We start from the raw sequence: 18,213 nt of genomic DNA on the forward strand, positions 1-18,213 counted from the left end.
GAATTTTACTTGTTCATTGTTGGTGTATATGAAAGAGAGTAGCTTCTATATATTAGACTTGTATCTTGTGACCTTGCAATAATCATTTACTAGTTCCAGAAGTTTTTTTCTGATTCTTTCAGATGTTCTTCATACACAGTCGTGTCACCTGCAAGCAAAGATCATTTTATTTCTTCCTTCTGAATCTGTATTCCTACTATTACTGTTCTTGTCTTATTGCATTAGCTAGGTATTCCAGTAGGATGTTGAAACAATTGGTGAAAGGGGGATATCTTTGTCTTGTTTCTAATCTTAGTGGAGAAGCATCAAGTTTCTCACTATTAAGTATGATGTTAGTAATAAGTTTTAAAAATATTATTTATCAAGTTGAAGAAGTTTTCTGTTTATTTTAATTTTTTCCAAATTTATTTATTTTAAGCATGTTTAGTAAATCAAGTATTTACTCAGGATATAGGAAACATTTACTTAGGAGTTATTTGTGACAATTCTACCTTGATTGTGTTGTTCTGTGTAGTCCTGGGGTATTTTGTACCTTGCTACCACCACTGAGTTACCTGCAAATCAAGAGAAGAAATTAAGAACCAAACCCCAACTGAAGGTTAATAAATATAGATACTTTTGAAGCTTGCTAATAGTGCCAGCATTAGCTACAAAAGGTATTCTTTCATTCAATATGTGGTGCCCTCTGTGAATCACGTATTAGGAATAACATGATGAATATGATTATCACAGATATTAAGAACCAAGTAACTATTAAGATCATCCTTCACTCATTTCTTCCTGCTCTTAACTCCCCAAATTAACATATCAGTAAGTCTCACGAACACTGACTTCAGAACAGTCAGCTCTGCCTTCTCCACCACCAACACCTCTGGCAAGCCACTGTCATCTCTTGCCTAAACTGTAAAACCTCCTGACTCACATCTCTGCTTCTCCATGGAACATACAGGATGATCTTTTAAATATATAAATAAAATTGTGTCATTATTCTGCTCTTACAACCTTCAGTGATTTCCTATTATATATAGAATAAAGTCACAATACCCTACCTACCCCACACGGCTTCCATCTGGCCACCTGGCTCTTCCTCCTTCCTTTTGTCTTTCCTCACTGTACTCTTAGATCATTCTTAGATCACGTTATCTTTCTTTTGATGCTCAAACTCTTTCTTATCTTAGGGCCTTAGCAGTAGTTATTCACTGGGACAGAAATGTTTTTCCCCCGGTAGTCAGTTGCTGGCTCCTTCTGATTGTTCAAATCTAAGAACCTTTCCCTGCACACCCAATATAAAGGGCCCTGTTGCTATGTCCTACCACTCTTTGATAGTTGTTTTTTTTTGTTTGTTTGTTTGTTTGTTTTTAATTTATTGCTTGGCTGGTTGCATGGTTGAAAGGGAAAAGTGGCCCCGATGTCTGGGAACTGATCTAATCCATACAGTGAGGCCTCAGCATTGTTAGAAGCCGGCCTGGAGCCCACAGGTAGACCATATTGTTCACCTGTTAAACAGAAATAACTTCATAGAGTACCAGCATGAAACACAGTCACTCTAAGACCATAATAAAGTGAGTGAAAATAATGCTACATCATTATTTCATTTAAAAACAGATAAAAATTGGTGTCACTATATAACCCACAAAATGTCGAACCATCTTTTGATTAAATTAAATGAATACTACTTTCCTAGCAATTGTAACTTTATTCTCACTCTAGTCTGCTCTTGCTATAGATAAGATTCATTGAACTGTCCAATACTAGAATTGCTTCCACTTTTTGGCAGCATCCAATCCAGAACAAAGTCCTGTTTCCTTAAACCCTCCCCAGAATCACTTAATAAGCCCAAATTATTTTTAATAAGCTTTTACTAATGCCCTTACTTAGTATCTTAATAAGATACTTCATGGCTCCCTGTGGTGTGTGTTCTTCGTTGCTACAACAATCAATAAACTCACTTGTTCAAGTAAAGGTATGCTCCTCATGGTCTTTCCCTGGAGGACATTGACTGGTTTGTTGGTTCACTGTTTTCTGACTTTCTTCAAATAGAAGATGGACCCACTTAGAACCTTGTTGTCACATTTGCTACTACTGCATCTACAGAGTCTTAAACAGACCTGCCACTTAGTAGACCCAATACATGTTTGTTGAATGACTTCTTTGATCTTTGTGACATGGATATTTAATAAGGTATATAACAGCGATTTTCAAGTAAAGATCCTTAGCCTAAAGACCCCAAGGTTTCACTTGGTGTATTGCAACCTGAACGGGAAATGTGGGTCCTTTATTTGCGTTTTTATAATTAAGTGGCACAAAAGCCACTGGACTTGGATTTTCATCATGCAGTTAAGGGTTACCTATCAGCTTATTAAGAATTAAACAATCTTGGCATTCATAAGCTTAAAATAGCATACTATTACAGTTACTCAGAACTCAAATGGAATAATCTAGAGTCTGGCTGCCACATTGTTCTGGGCAATGCTTCAGATTCCCACTGTGCATGCATATGAACAGGTGGTAGAAATTTCTACCTGATTTCTGTTGGATGTAGTTTTCAATTGATGAGAGTTTTAATTTTTAAAATAATTTGTTGTCAGTTTACTTATAGCATTTGCAATTTAGTTAATTTAGATTTCTTACTTAACTCTGCTATGTAATTGCACATAATTGCATCAATGCACATTTGTTCATAATTAAATTTCAGACATACACGCTTTACAGTTCAAATATTAATCATCTCTTTTCCCTCCCGTTATCTTGCCTCCCAAATTTATTTGTACGGTGATAATTCAATTCATTCTCAGTGCTCACAGGTAAATAGGCAGGCTTCAGGGCTTTTTTTTTTTTTTTTTTTTTAATAGCTTACTGTGTCAAGACCAAAATTAGTTTAAGGAGGGTAAAATGTCTAAGAGAACTCTGTTACTAAGTCATTAAGTTTTCTGGCCATGTACTTTGTGATTCAGCCATGAGTTTAGATAATGTAAACCTCTTTTGAAAGCCAAAGACAACTAGTATATCTGCTGTCCTATGACTCATGACAAAGGAAGAGTCAGCTCAGATCTGTGAACCCTCTTTTTGTTTCCCAGTCTAGCAGCTAATTTGTTTACCCAGATTTTAGCAGAAAAGAGCCCTCTTTTCAGTATATACAGTTGTTTTTTTTTTTTTTTTTTTTTTTTCTGATAGAATAGTCAAACTAGTTATCTGATTACCAAGGTAATGGTAAGATTTTCTCAGTGGGTTTCCTAGATTAGGAGATAATAGGACCATTTTCAAAGAGTCAAAGAATTTATTTATTATGTAATAAAACCTTTAATTTAGGAGGACTGTTTCACTTTTTAATATATATTTTCCCAACCATCACATTTTGCAGCAATTCAGCAGGGATGAATGTATAAATGTTTCATTTCCAAGTTACTAAGTGGGTATATTTCAAAGGATCTGATTTGGCAGTAGACCACATAAAAATAGTATTTGTGTGCTGACGAGTTGATGGGTGCAGCACACCAACATGGCACAAGTATACATATGTAACAAACCTGCATGTTATGCACATGTACCCTAGAACTTAAAGTATAATAATAATAAAAAAAAGAAATAAGCACAAAAAAATAAATAAAAATAAAGGCATAGAAATGTCAAAAAAAATTGTATTTGTTACTTTTTTTGTTCCACTCACAGACATATGAAACTATAGCTTCTAATCAATTCATACTGATATTTATTCTCATATTTTGCTTTCAATTGTTTTGTAATTGTGAAATTATAACTAAATATATAAATTGATTAGACCTTAAAATACTGCCTAATATATTAGGATAAATTTTATAGGAAAAAAATGTGTAATAATAAGTTCTCTAGAATTCTAGTTTATCTTCTAAAAGTCACATCTGCTGCCCAACACTTTGGGAGGCCGAGACGGGCGGATCACGAGGTCAGGAGATCGAGACCATCCTGGCTAACACGGTGAAACCCCGTCTCTACTAAAAATACAAAAAACTAGCTGGGCGAGGTGGCGGGCGCCTGTAGTCCCAGCTGCTTGGGAGGCTGAGGCAGGAGAATGGCGTGAACCCGGGAGGCGGAGCTTGCAGTGAGCTGAGATCCGGCCACTGCACTCCAGTCCGGGCGACAGAGCGAGACACCGCCTCAAAAAAACAAAAAACAAAAAACAAAAACAAAAAACAAACAAACAAAAAAAAAAAAACAAAAAAAAAAACTTTATTTCATCTAGAATAAATTTAGGTATGATTAACTCATCCTTCTATTTAGGTAGAATGTTGACATAATGGGCTCAAAATTTGACAAACTGTGCAAATACTACTATATCACATACTTTAAAGGTCTTTCAAGGGACCATAAGACACTATGGGCTTCAATCTATCAATGAGTAAGTTAATCTGTGTTACATGTTGATGTATACTATGGTTCCAGGCAGGCTTACCTCATGCTGTAAAGTGATACCTAAGGTTTGTGATGATGTTCTCCATCAGGAAAATTTCAAACAGGGAAACAAAAATATGACATATATGTAAATTAGACACAAAAAATAATAAACAGTGTATGCTCTAAATATTATAAAAACATTAGAGCAGTGTTTCTCAGAATATGGTCTAGAAGTCTTCTGGGCCAAGGATGAGGAGGGGAAAGGAATGTTGTAAGACCTTTTCAGTGAGGTCAAAATTATTTTCAAAATAATACTAAAATTTTACTGCATATTCTCATATGTGGGAGCTAAGAAAATTTAGCTCATTGAAATAGCAGAATTGTAGGCTGGGAAAGGTAAAGGGGGAAGTGAGAATAGGGAGAAGTTGGCTAACAGATACAAAATCACAGTTAGATAAAGAGGAATAAGTGATAGTGTTCTATAGTACTGTAGTGTAAATATGTTTTGTTTTGTTTTGTTTTTTGTTTTTTGTTTTGAAATGGAGTCTCAGTCAGTCACCCAGGCTGGAGTGCAGTGGCGCGATCTCAGCTCACTGCAACCTCCACCTCCAACCTCTGCCTCCAGGGTTCAAGTGATTCTCCTGCCTCAGCCTCTCGAGTAGCTGGGATTACAGGTGCGTGCCACCACGCCCAGCTAATTTTTTGTATTTTTAGTAGAGACAGGGTTTCACCATGTTAGCCAGGATGGTCTTGATCTCCTGACCTCGTGATCTGCCCACCTCGGCCTCCCAAAGTGCTAGTATTATGGTAAATATGGTTAATAATAATTTAATGTATATTGTCTTTTTTTTTTTTTTTCTCACTCTGTCACCCAAGCTGGAATGCAGTGGCTCAGTGTAGCCTCAACCTCCCCAGCTCAGGTGGTCCTCCTACTTTAGCCTCCCAAGTAACTGGGGAACTACAGGTGTGCACCACCCTACCTGGCTAATTTTTGTATTTTTTGTGGAAATGGGGTTTTGCCATGTTGCCCAGGCTGGTCTCAAACTCCTGGGCTCAAGCAAGCCACTTACCTTGGCCTCCCAAAGTGCTGAAATTATAGTTGTGAGCGACCATGCCCAACCTAATGTATATTTTCAAAAAGCTAGAAGAAAGAACTTTGAATGTTCCCAAAACAAAGATATGATAAATCTTTGAGATTATGGATATGCTAATTACACTGATTTGATTACTACACGTTGTATGCATGTATCAAAATATCATTCTGTGTCTCATAAATATGTAGTTATTATATGTCAACAAAAAAAGAAAATACTTTATGTACCCTTTTCATTCTCATTGTTTCATAAGGATACAGTGGAATTTTTCAGAGACTACGTGATATGAAATGCTGCAATAGATTGAATACAGAAGCAAATATGAGCCCCAGTCTTCTATTTTAAGAGATATTGAAAAGATTTGCAAAAATGTAAAACAGTATTATTTTCTTCAAAAAATGTATGTTTTAAAAATGTAGTTACTTTTTAAATTTATGTTAATATTAATGGGTTTATTGTTATTTTTAAATGAGTTAAATTATTTAACTTGTATCACCTTTAATTTCGAATAAAGTAAATATCCACATACGTAATCTACCTAAATAATATATATGTCTCTGGAGTCTTCAATTGTTTTTAACAGTGAAAATAAGATCTAATGCCAAAATTGAGAATCACTGCTTCAGAGAAATGCTAGATTATTTATGTGATTATTTATGTAGCACATGTGTCCTGTGGCATCTGAGTTTCTGGCCAATTTATCACTTCATTTAGATCGAAGTAACATTAAGTTAACATTCTTTTAGGTTGCCTACAATTTGTGATACTGGATTTTTTTATTAATTCATGGTAGTGGTCTTTAGAGTATAAAGCATTTTCTTCACAGAAAGGATGGGCTTTTAATTATTCCACAAATGAAGTACATTTCCTTCGGTCATACCATGAAGTGATTCTGTACCATAAAATTGTTACATATTCGTATGGCCTAATTGAATGTGAAATGTGTTGTCAGTATTACTAATAATGGTTTAACTTCCAAAGTGAGTGAATATTTTTTTTTTGTTTTTAAATATCAAGCAATGTAGATTAGAGATTTTGTCTATGTTATCATTCTCACTCATTTGCATGACAGTATGCCTTCTGAAGTGAAAGGAGCAGATGAGGTTGTAGCCAGCTTGCTGGGAAGGTGCCTGGTGGTGTGTCCTGCAGGTAAACTCCATTTGTCTTGCTTGTCACAGTGGAAGTAGAGAATCTAAAGCAATTAATGTAGCATTTAAAGAAGTGACTAAAGTCAATGCACACTAATGACTTCATTGTTTTTGCTTGATCTGACTGGAGTTTATACAAAAATGATGACTGAAATAAAGCCTAACATTTTCTAAAGAGTGCAAGCAAAACCTAGTGCACTGCAAAATAAAAGCATCTTTCCCAGGATTCACATGAATCTATACAGTTTGAAAAGGAGGAAATTCTAAGAATAGTATTTACCAAGCCAAAGCCTTAGGTCTTCATTAAATATAGAACACTAATTTCTTCCATGGTGAACGAGTTATGTCAAAAATAAAATTTATTGAATCATAGAATTGAAATAGTCTATGCAAATCCTAGATAAAACTTCTTCATGTTAATAGTTAATAAGGATTTCTCCTATTTATTGACCATCAAATCTGTGCTAGTTTCTCTGCTAAGTGTTATATTTTATTTATACCTTATGGAAATATTTGAAAGGTATATATTGCTGTTACTCTCATTTTATGGGTGAAATGGCTGTGACTTAGAGAAGTTGAACTAACTAGCTAAATCTAAGTGCCAAGGCTGAAAAACCAGATCTGTCAGATTTCACTGCCCCATTCTCTCCACTAAGTTATTCTCTCCCTATAGTCACTTATTACATGCATTGGATTGGCAACATTGATCACTTTCATTTCTCAGGAAAGGACGCCCAAACAGGCAGATTAAATGGTTTGTACCAAGTCACCAAATAAGAAACAAAATCCGTGTGTCCTTAGGTGGACATGTGGAACTCAATCCGGGGTATGGGACTAGACATCATTCTTCTCAGAACTTTGAGAACGCTTACTACTATGCAATATAACTTCTGTGGCATTTATCATACACACGTGTGTGTGTGTGTGTGTGTGTGTGTGTGTGTGTGTGTTCTCAAAGGACTTTGTCTTATATTTATCTTTTCCACAATTCTTTGTACCTAGTTAAGCTGTAAGATGTATTAGTGACTGAATGACTAAGTAAAGAAATGGCCCAACACAGTGCTTTCCTGAGTGTAAGCTCTAGGAACTACCAAGAGCCATAAAAGAAGAGAGAAAGCAGCTCCCCTTCACCGGCCACTCACCTCAATATGAGTCCTCTGATTTTTTTTTTTATATGGAATTATTCATAAGTATTATTTTGGAAAAAGTGTTTTTATTGCTAGAGAAGTTTGTTTTTAAAACACTGGTTTAGTTTATACGACATCAGATCTCATTTTCTCAGTTTGAAATTAGCAAAATTCAGTTGGGTCTAGTGATTTTACTAGAATGAAGGCTAAAATGTGGTTCAAAATACATGAATTCTAGTTCTGATTTTTCCACTTGCTAGCCACATTTCTATGTGTTAGATTACTTATCTTTCAAATTACATTTATGGTATACTTGCTTTGTCTGTATTTGCTGTTTCTGATTTTTTTTCTTAATTTTTTTCAAACCAAGTCTCACTCTATTGACCAGACTGTAGTGCAGTGCCATGATCATGGCTCACTGCAGCCTTGGCCTCTTAGGCTCAAGTGATCTTCCCACTTCAGCTTCCTGAGTAGCTGGGACTACAGGTGCTGCGCTATCACACCTAGATAATTTAAAAACAAAAAATTTGTGGAAATGAGATCTCACTATGTTGCCCAGGCTGGTCTCAAACTCTTGGCCTCAAGTAATCCTCCTGCCTCAGCCTCCCAAAATACAGGAAGGAGCCACAGTGTCCAGTCTTTGTATTTCTTACCAGTTTTGGTAAAGATAAAATGAGAGAATATATGTAAAAATGCAACAAAATGCACAGTGATATATGTTAGAATAATTATTGATTTTATTTTGTTAAATAATTTATCAGCAGTTATTTTAAAACATTTATTCCATCTACAGTGGGACCATGTACATGCTGTGTTCTCCACAGGTGAATTCTAATCTTATTTACTAGTACTAACACTTAATTAATAAAAGTTGTTTCTGTATGAACTAGAAAGAGACATTTTCTGATTCCAGAATACCTAAAAGTCATTATCTAAAGGACTCAAAGATCTGATTCACAGCATATCACAGAATTGTGCTATCTAAGCCTGAAAGTCATCAGCAAAGGTATTAAAAATGTAGACCTACAAAATATATACATGTAAAAAATATAAAAATATAATTTAAAAGATGTATAAAAATATAAATGTTCCTAGTACTAAGTAACCTATAAAAGACTTAAGGAAAGAAAGCGTTTTTACCCAACATACAGCCACAGGTTTTGACTTGAGTATCACTTTGACATTTATCCATTTATTCCTCATTTACTTAACAAGCATTTATTGAATGTCTAATATAACCAGCCCCTGTGCTAGAAGCTGACGTTCCAAACATGAAGTGGACCGCAGCTCATCCCTTGAGTTGGTAATAATCTAGAAAAAAGAAAAGAAAAGAAATATACAAACTGTAACAAACACAGAGCTATTTGAATAAGTGCCCCAAATAGCATTATTACAAAGTACTATGGAAACACAATGGAAATAATGACTAACTCTTCCTAGAGGATTTGGAAAGGCTGCAAGAAAGAATAGCATTTGAGCTTGGTACAAAACAATGTGTAGGAGTTTACCAAAATTTTTTATTTAAATGGGAAAAGGGCATCCCCAGATAGAAAAGACAGCATGTTCATGCCAATAAAGATGTTACAGAACATAGCATACTTGAGACAATGTGAAAATTAGAACAAGTCTTTTGAAAAGTAGTTTGACAGGTTGTTTCAAGATCTCTAAAAACACTATGTCTTTAGTCCAGTAATCTCATTTATGGTCATTTATGTTATGAAAAAAATACAAAGGAAGAAAAGTGTTATTTACAAAGCAGAAATGGAGAATAGAAATGCGTCCATTATCTTAAAAACACAAAATAGGTATGTACATTACAATACATCCATTTGATTTATTATTCTTTTGCTACTAGAATAATTATGAATATTGTAAGTCAAGATGGAAAATGTAGGTGCCATTATATAACTTGTACAACCAAAGAAAATTATATCTTTATTACTATAACTATTTAAAATTATCTATACAAATAAGAAATGAAGACTTTGAAATAAAAATCAAAACAACAGCATCATCAACAAAACTCATGTAAAGTTTTGTCAAGGTGGTGGGATTTTGAGTGATTTTTTTTAAATAAATTTACTTTTTTGTTGTGATATAATTGACTAATTCAACTAATAGTTATTGATGATTTCATATGTGCTGGAAGCATTGCTAAATCCTCCAGCTGAAAAGATAAATGTTTATCATTTTAATAATAAATACTAACAATTTTAAAGAAAAGCACTTTATACGTCAATGCCTTTGCTAAAATAATGAACTCTAGCATCATTCAAGGCCCAAAGTGAATGCAACCTGTTCCATGAAATCTATTGATAATCTATTCGTCTCATCATTCATAATCTTTTTCTAGATGTATCAATCTTCTGTCTGTCCAAATGAAAGACATTGTGTTTAATAATTGAATTGGATGACCCGGCATGTCCAAGTCTGGTGTGATTATCTGCAGGGGATGGTAGGAGAAGAATCTGGTTCTTGACTTTATGTACATTGGAGAATGTGTATCTCAAATAAGGTCTAAAACAAACTAAGGATCACCTGGAGTACATGTTATGCATACAGATTTTCACTCTCATCCCTGAAAATTATAATTCCATAGATCAGCGTGGATCCAGACACTTTGCATTTGTAATAAGCACCCTAGATCTTAAGCAACCTAACTTTGGAAAACCATTGCTATAAAATATTGAGTCTTCATTAAATACGTGCATCTGATACTGGAATTTTTCCCTTAGAATGCTGTATTTATGTAAGTGTACATTTGAAAATATCTTCTGTTCACTGATTTTTAAATATATTATATTCAGTCCAAGCTGAGCTTTGTTTCTAACTCAGATTTCACAGTATTTTTAATAGGCAACATTCACTCCATGTGGACTCTGTATGTACATATGCTTATGTTCATACATAGGGTTATGAAGTCATCTGTGGTCTTCTGCATAGGTGTCTTATTTAAGTCATTCTTGTTGCATAAAATATTATTGCTTGGCTAATTATCAAGAGTGGGGAAAGTGGGGAGGAAGAGGATTTACACTTGATAACGCCTGACAAGCTATATTTACGACTAACCAAAGTTTCTCGTATAGTCCATTGTTGTGCCTCAACTACATGTTTTTATGTTCATTTTTCCTTTTATTCTTTTCTCTCTTCCCTCCCTACTCTTCATTTTTCCTTTTCTCTAATTTTCCTTAGTTTCTTCTAATGGACTTCTCCATGGACTATGGTTTTTGATTAATGCTTTCATCAATCAGTTACTAAAAGTATTTAGCCACTGACTAATGTTTGGTAAAATGCATTGTCCTGAAAGACTCAGTTCCTTATTAACCTTATCCTTTGGGTCTTGAGGTTGGATCCAAGTGAACAATATGTCATCCTTCTGTCAAAGTGAAAGAAATACATAGCATGCCAAAAAGCTCAGAAAATTTAAAAACTGGTTACAGACTGGCAGTAGGAAATCTAGAGATTAGCCTAAAATGAGCATGTTTTGGCACCATTAATCTTTGACCTTAAGCTTTCCAACCTAGAAGTCAGCTAGGAGAAAAACTACAATTGGAAGATTTCTGTACAGTGTACTATTTCATTTTCATGAGTCATCATTTCACATGAAATGGCCGATGACTTTTCTCTGGGTAGATTTATTGTCAAGCAATTGGGAAGGTTTTGATCTGACTTCAGTAGGTTCTCATCTTATAAAGGAAACTTTACCTCTCTTTAGAGGTCTAGAAACCCATCCTATGAAAACCCCTCTCAAAATAAATTATTTTCAAGCATATACAAAATTACACTGCCTGTAGATCTGCACATTCGTGGTTTCTAATTGCAGCAGTGAGGTAGGAACCAATTCAGCCAAGTGCCCTATTTGTAGGTTCAAAAGGGTCATCCTATTGTAAATGCTATGATTTGTACATTCCTTCTATACACATTACTCTTTCTTGCTCAAAAATATTTTCAATTAAAATATTTCATACTTTATAAAATTCAATATGGGAAACTATCCCTTTATGGATGGCTCTAAGTCATCTGCATTTTTTCCTCTCTGCTCTGAAGCTATTATCTGTTCCAATTTCTCTCTTGGTAAACAACTACTACAAAAAACTTACCTTTTTATTTATTTATTTTTAAGCATCCCATTTCTATTCATTAGAAATCTTGTTGATATGGCTTTTCCTAAAGAAGAATTCCAAAGCTGAAACTCCAATATGGTCCCAAGGTTCTTAAAATATGGAAGACGGAATGTTTGTGAACAATGCAGACTCTTGTAATACATGTAAGTTGGAGTGGGAATCGGTCTCCAGGGAAGAGCCCAGAAATCTGGATGTTTCACATGTTCCTTTTTGGTTCTTGTGCTTAATAAACTTTAAGAACAACTATTCTAGAGCGCTCGTTCTGATTTGGAGAGAACATTCAAAATGTAGTCATAGACTTTCAGTTGCTAGCTTCATGGATATATATGTTATTTAATCCCTCTGAGTCCCAATTTATTTAGTTTTAACATTAGCATAATAATTTTCAGGCTATGATGTTAATGAAAAGATTGCCTGGGGCCATAGGTGTTTTGTTTCTTTTTGCTTTTTAAAAAGCATATGTGGCCGGGTGCGGTGGCTCAAGCCTGTAATCCCAGCACTTTGGGAGGCCGAGACGGGCGGATCACGAGGTCAGGAGATCCAGACCATCCTGGCTAACACTGTGAAACCCCGTCTCTACTAAAAAATACAAAAAACTAGCCGGGCGAGGTGGCGGGCGCCTGTAGTCCCAGCTGCTCGGGAGGCTGAGGCAGGAGAATGGCGTAAACCCCGGAGGCGGAGCTTGCAGTGAGCTGAGATCCGGCCACTGCACTCCAGCCCGGGCGACAGAGCGAGACTCCGTCTCCAAAAAAAAAAAAAAAAAAAAAAGGCATATGTACCTGGATAAACAACCAGTGTAAGAAAAACAAAACCTACAAGAATACAGTAGCAAAAGAAAAAATATAGGACTATGTGGAATTTTACTCACTTGGACATTAATTTCCTTCCTATCTCTAATCCATACTTGCAAATATTAAATTAATAGTTAATAGAAGTTTAATGGTACTCCATGGTCTCAAAGTAGTGCTTCCATTATAAGGAGAAAAAGGAAAAACAATAAAAACCTAGGACAATCTGCTTGGATTTTCCACTTCTATTTTTCCCGTCTCTTAAAAACTGAAAACAGTCCAAAATATTTCCCTATGCTATGGCTTCTCTCACCTGGAGTTTACTTTCTGACATATGTCTTTTGACAGTCATCCGTGCATCCTATTCATCCCGACTGTAGTGCAAATAGAGATGAGAATTTGTATTTAAAAACAAAAACAAAAAAAACTTCAGCAGCCACTTAAATTCTTCTGAAAGGAGAATATTCAAGGCTTCTTCTTTTGTATTTCATAACCTATAAATATTCACTGGAATATTTTGGAGGATAATACTTCCTCTCCCTGATAGCAAAGGTTTTCCATGCCTTAACACAGCATCAACATGGGAAAGAGAAGACTTTGGAGATTTTTGCTATCTCTTATTGAACATCAACTTTTTCCCTCCCCCTAAGTTTTTGTTTCTTTGTTTGTTTGTTTGAATCTTGGTCTGTCACCAGGCTGGATTTTGGTAGCATGATCTTGACTTACTGCAACCTCCACCTCCTGAGTTCAAAAAATTATCCTGCCTCAGCCTCTCAAGTAGCTGAGATTACAGGCACATGCCAACACGTCTGGCTAAGTTTGGAATTTTTAGTAGAGACAGGGTTTCACCATGTTGGCCAGGCTGCTCTCGAACTCCTGACCTTGTGATCCACCTTCCTTGGCCTCCCAAAGAGCTGAGATTACAAGCATGAGCCACTGCACTCGACCCCCTTTCCCTAAGTCTTATCCTGGTTGATATCTATGATGATTTTTGAAAGCACCTTGAAATTTGCCAATATTAGGTTCACTGATTGCTTTGAATGATAAAGAATGTCACTTTCGCTTAAAATTTAAAACAAATTATTTAACCTCTCTACATTAAAATCCACTATCTCTAAAATGGAGTTGGACTATTCAAGTTGTAAAAATCTATCTAGTTTTAAGAGAATTGTGACATGTAGTGTTCTCCCACACCACAGAGTTTGTAATAATATCCATGGGTTTGTGGCCATCTTTTATGATCATGACCTCACTTTTCTTTTTATGGCTCTCTCTCTCTCTCTCTCTCTCTCTCTCTCTCTCTCTCTCTCTCTCTCTCTCTGTCTCTCTCTCTCTCTCTCTCTCTCTCTTTCTCCCTCTCTCTCTCTCTCTCTCTCTTTCTCCCTCTCTTCTGCCCTCCCTCCCCCAGCTATTTTTCTGTGACATTTCCAACATTTCCTTTGCAACAAAGGCATTCGTTTTGCTTAAAGCTGCTCCAGTGTCCTAGTGCTTCAACTGGCTGTCTTTGATCCTTGCTGCACTAACCCTGAACACCACAGGCCTGATGGTGTAAGGATTAGCATTAGAGGAGTCACAGAAGGAAAAGCACCTGAAGTTAGTCGTGAGAACTCTGTTTTCAGAAACCTTATCTATGGATAGAGAGACTTAGTGAGAGGCTGAGGACAAGAACTGCAGACGTAGTTTCTAAGGGGGGAGGGTGGCACTCTGCCTCCCATGCAAGCTGTGGTGTGGGATGGTCCAAGATAGGATTTGTTCACTTTCTTGCTTACAAGCTCACCTTTGTAGAGAAAATAGCCTAAGAGTTATAATTTGAGGGTTACAGAAGTTTCCTCTCCTTTATATGTTTCCTTAGCTAGTCCTCCTGTGATACCTGTAATTACTACATTTTCTTTTTTTGTGGGGATGGAGTCTCACTCTGTCACCAGGCTGGAGTGCAGTGACACAATCTTAGCTCACTGCAACCTCTGACTCCCTGGTTCAAGCGATTCTCCTGGCTCAGCCTCCCAAGTAGCTGGGATTACAGGTGCCAGCCACCACACCCAGCTAATTTTCATATTTTTAGTAGAGATGGGGTTTCACCATATTGGCCAGGATGGTGTCGATCTCCTGACCTCGTGATCGGCTCGACCCAGCCTCCCAAAGTGCTAGTATTACAGGTGAGCCACCGCCCCACTACATTTTCTGGCCATACGTTTAAAAATACAGATATCATGCAGAGCAATAAAGACTTCAAGTATTTGTATTGTTAATTTCAATTAGGTTAATTTCTCACTTTGTTTAATTATTTTTAAAAACCTATAAAGAACAGATAACTTTTCCTATCACAGTATTTGAACAAATTGACCCTAATCTTTTTACTAACATACTTTTACCACTCACTTCCACATCACCATCCTTTGAGTTGTCCTCCCATCGCTTCATCCTCATTTGCTGTTTTTTCCTCTTTTCCGTAACTTATTAAAATTGGAGAAACCCAGGGCTTGGTCCTTGGTCCCCCTCTCTTCTCCATCTAAATATTGCCACTTTACAAATATATGCTTCACAATACAGAATATATTTTTTTAAATCTTTTGGAAATAAGGTAGAAAAGTTTAGCATTTAGAACATGGTTTCTCTATCTCAGCGCTGTTGACGTTTGGGTCCAAATAATTATTTGTGATAGGGACTGTCCTGTACATTATAGAATGATTAGCAGCATCCTTGGCCACTATCCACTAGATGCTGCTAGCACCCTCCAGTTTTGACAACCAGAAATGTCACCAAATATTGTCAAATGTTCCCTGGGGGGTGGGATGGAGCAAAATCACCATTCCAAACCACTGATTTATAGCAGTGTTATGTAAAACCCCAAAATCCTTAAATTATTCAAATTATAAGCTTTGACTTAATTTGGCCAATTCATTTTTTTTTTTTTTTTTTTTTTTTTTGGTTTGTATCTTTAAAGTTACAAGAATCTGAATAACAAGAGCCAGCAATACAATCTGTCAGCCAAGTTTTGAGTTTTGGACAACATAAGCTGTTTCTGGGGAGGAAACGTGAAAATTTGTGTTGTCTTTAGCCCTACACCCTTACTGGTAAAAATATGGATGTTATTTTGCCTTTGAAGCAGCAATGAACAATACCCTAAATTGAAATTCAAGTTTAGCTCGGCCACTTTTTGCTAATTGCATCCAGCTGAGAAAACTAAGGCTTGGAGAGGTTAATTTGCCCAAGTCTGGGTAAATATACAAATCATTTACTTCTCAGCCCTTTACGTTCATGCCTGGAAGAATCAGACAAAATTTGGGTGAATCGTCACTCTAAATTGTAAATCTCTTAATCCATGTCTATATTATTATTTGTATTCACAGATAAAAGAACTTCAGGTTGACGTGAGATGTGAAGGTCTTCAGCTAAGATTTCCAGAACCTTTATTTTACAATTCCCTTCTTGCCCACACCTACACTGTTTTCTTTACATGAAAAAAAGCAGGCACATACCCTTCCCTCTATCGTCCCTCCTTTCCCTCAAGATTTTCCCTGACAACATCTACCAGCCATGTTATTCTAAACCTAAATGAGCATCAGTAACATTATTTTAATTAGTTAATTTTAAATTAGAAAAGTAAACCATAGACTTGAACAAAATGTATAAAATGATACCTAATAAAACTATGTCTCAGTCCTACCTTTGAACTCAGTCTCTCTCCTCAGATGTAGCCACTATTTGGCCACTATTAACTGATAATTTATGTCCTTACAGAAATTTCCTGTAGGTCGGGCAGAGTGGCTCATGCCTATAATCCTAGTACTTTGGGAGGCCAAAGTGGGCGGATCACTTGAGATCAGGAGTTTGAGATCCACCAGGCCAACATGGTGAAACCCCATTTCTACTAAAAATACAAACAAAAAAAAACCTATCTGGGTGTGGTGGCACTCACCTGTAATCCCAGCTACTCAGAAGGCTGAGGCAGAAGAATCTCTTGAATCTGGGAGGCAGAGGTTGCAGTGAGCCCAGATCCCACCACTGCACTCCAGCCTGGTTGAGAGAGCAAGACTCCATCTCAAAAAAAAAAAAAAAATTATTCTGCATATGCAGCCATTTGTGTGTGTGTACATGCATGGGTTGTGTAAGTAAGTATAGCCTATGCACAATTTAAATTTTATGGCTTTAATTTTCATTCAAATGTATCTGACAAATCTCTTCATATAAGGACATATGATTTACCACATTGTATTTTACAGATGACGAGTATTTCACCTGTAAGGCTATATCATAGTTTAATCAATTTACTATCAGTGATTAAGGTGGTTTCTAGTTTGGGGCTATTACAGAGCTGTAATGAATAGGTTTAGTGTTGATGTTTTATTCTTATTTTCTTTTTGATGACAGGTGCTCTGAGTCATAATATTATTTAAGAATAAAGTTTGTTGAGAATTATGTTATTATTGAATAGTCTGAATAAATAGAAAAAACACATGACAACATCTATTTTAAAAATCTTGAAAAATGCTTGATTATTGCCTGATAGCCAATACTGAATGAAAGAAATTTGCAAAAAAACTCGACAGGGTTAAATCTTTCAGGAATGTGTTTAGTTTAAAAAACAGTTGCCAAGACAAATTGAGCTTTGGAATTTCAGCATTCTACAACTTGTAAGCTTTACTTATGAGGCACACCTATCAATGTTAATTCTGATACACTTTTTTTTCTAAATAGTGTTGCTTGACTCTAAAAGATGTTAGAATTAATTCTTTCAAATGCATGACTAGCATGAAAACTGGGCAATGAAAAGCAATAAAAGTGCCAGGGTGGCTAGGGTACTTTTTCTTCTAGAAATTTTATTCCTGAAGATTGTTTTATGCTACTTTTGAGCTTTAAAAAAAAATTTCCATGATACTGTCATTTGAAACACACACTGGTCTCATCACTTACAGCCTACCCTGTCAGACTGTATATATAATCATCCCAGTTACATTGAAGAAGTGTGTAAACTTATCTGTTATTACAGCATGATCACTGGAAACAGATGTATTTGGGGATATAGTTCCATATGGTATTCCAGATATGTAGTCCTTGCTTACCAAATAGTTATTGTAAATTTCAGAGAAAAGGCAGCAAATAAGTACATATTTTCATCATGAATAATAATTCCTTCATCAGGCTTTGGGAAACAGGATGTGTATCTTTTGATGCTTGTTTTTATTTTTAATGATTGATAAAATGACATATTTATTGGGACTTAAATTTTCTTTAAAGAGGAACAGTTGTAATTGGCAAAAAAAAAAAAAAAAAAAGCCTAAGAATGTATTTCTTAATGCTGCATAATTGTCTTTACAAACTCATCCCATAAAAATACTCATTATAAACATGGCATTCAAAAAATGTCATTCATTAACTTACAAATAAAATTAAAATTACAATTATAAGGCTTCAAGGAGATTCTGCTAGGAAGGTTGCATGCTAATTGCACAGTTTAAGTCTTCTAATTTAATATTAGGCAAAAAAGATGATAATTATCTCAAGAAAAACACGTAACAGTTTAAGGGCTAGGGGAAAAAAAGTTTCCGTTCTGCTTAGCA

The 18,213-nt window shown here is 35.7% G+C and overlaps 1 protein-coding gene across 15 annotated transcripts in view; it reads left to right on the forward strand.

Moving 5' to 3' along the window:
* Positions 1-18,213, forward strand: part of NRXN1 (neurexin 1) — a 1,146,744-nt gene that overhangs the window by 1,071,264 nt on the left and 57,267 nt on the right. The window lies entirely within an intron of this gene.

The sequence above is a fragment of the Trachypithecus francoisi genome, unplaced genomic scaffold, assembly GCF_009764315.1.
Source record: "Trachypithecus francoisi isolate TF-2019V2 unplaced genomic scaffold, Tfra_2.0 Lachesis_group17, whole genome shotgun sequence".
NCBI lineage: Eukaryota > Metazoa > Chordata > Mammalia > Primates > Cercopithecidae > Trachypithecus > Trachypithecus francoisi.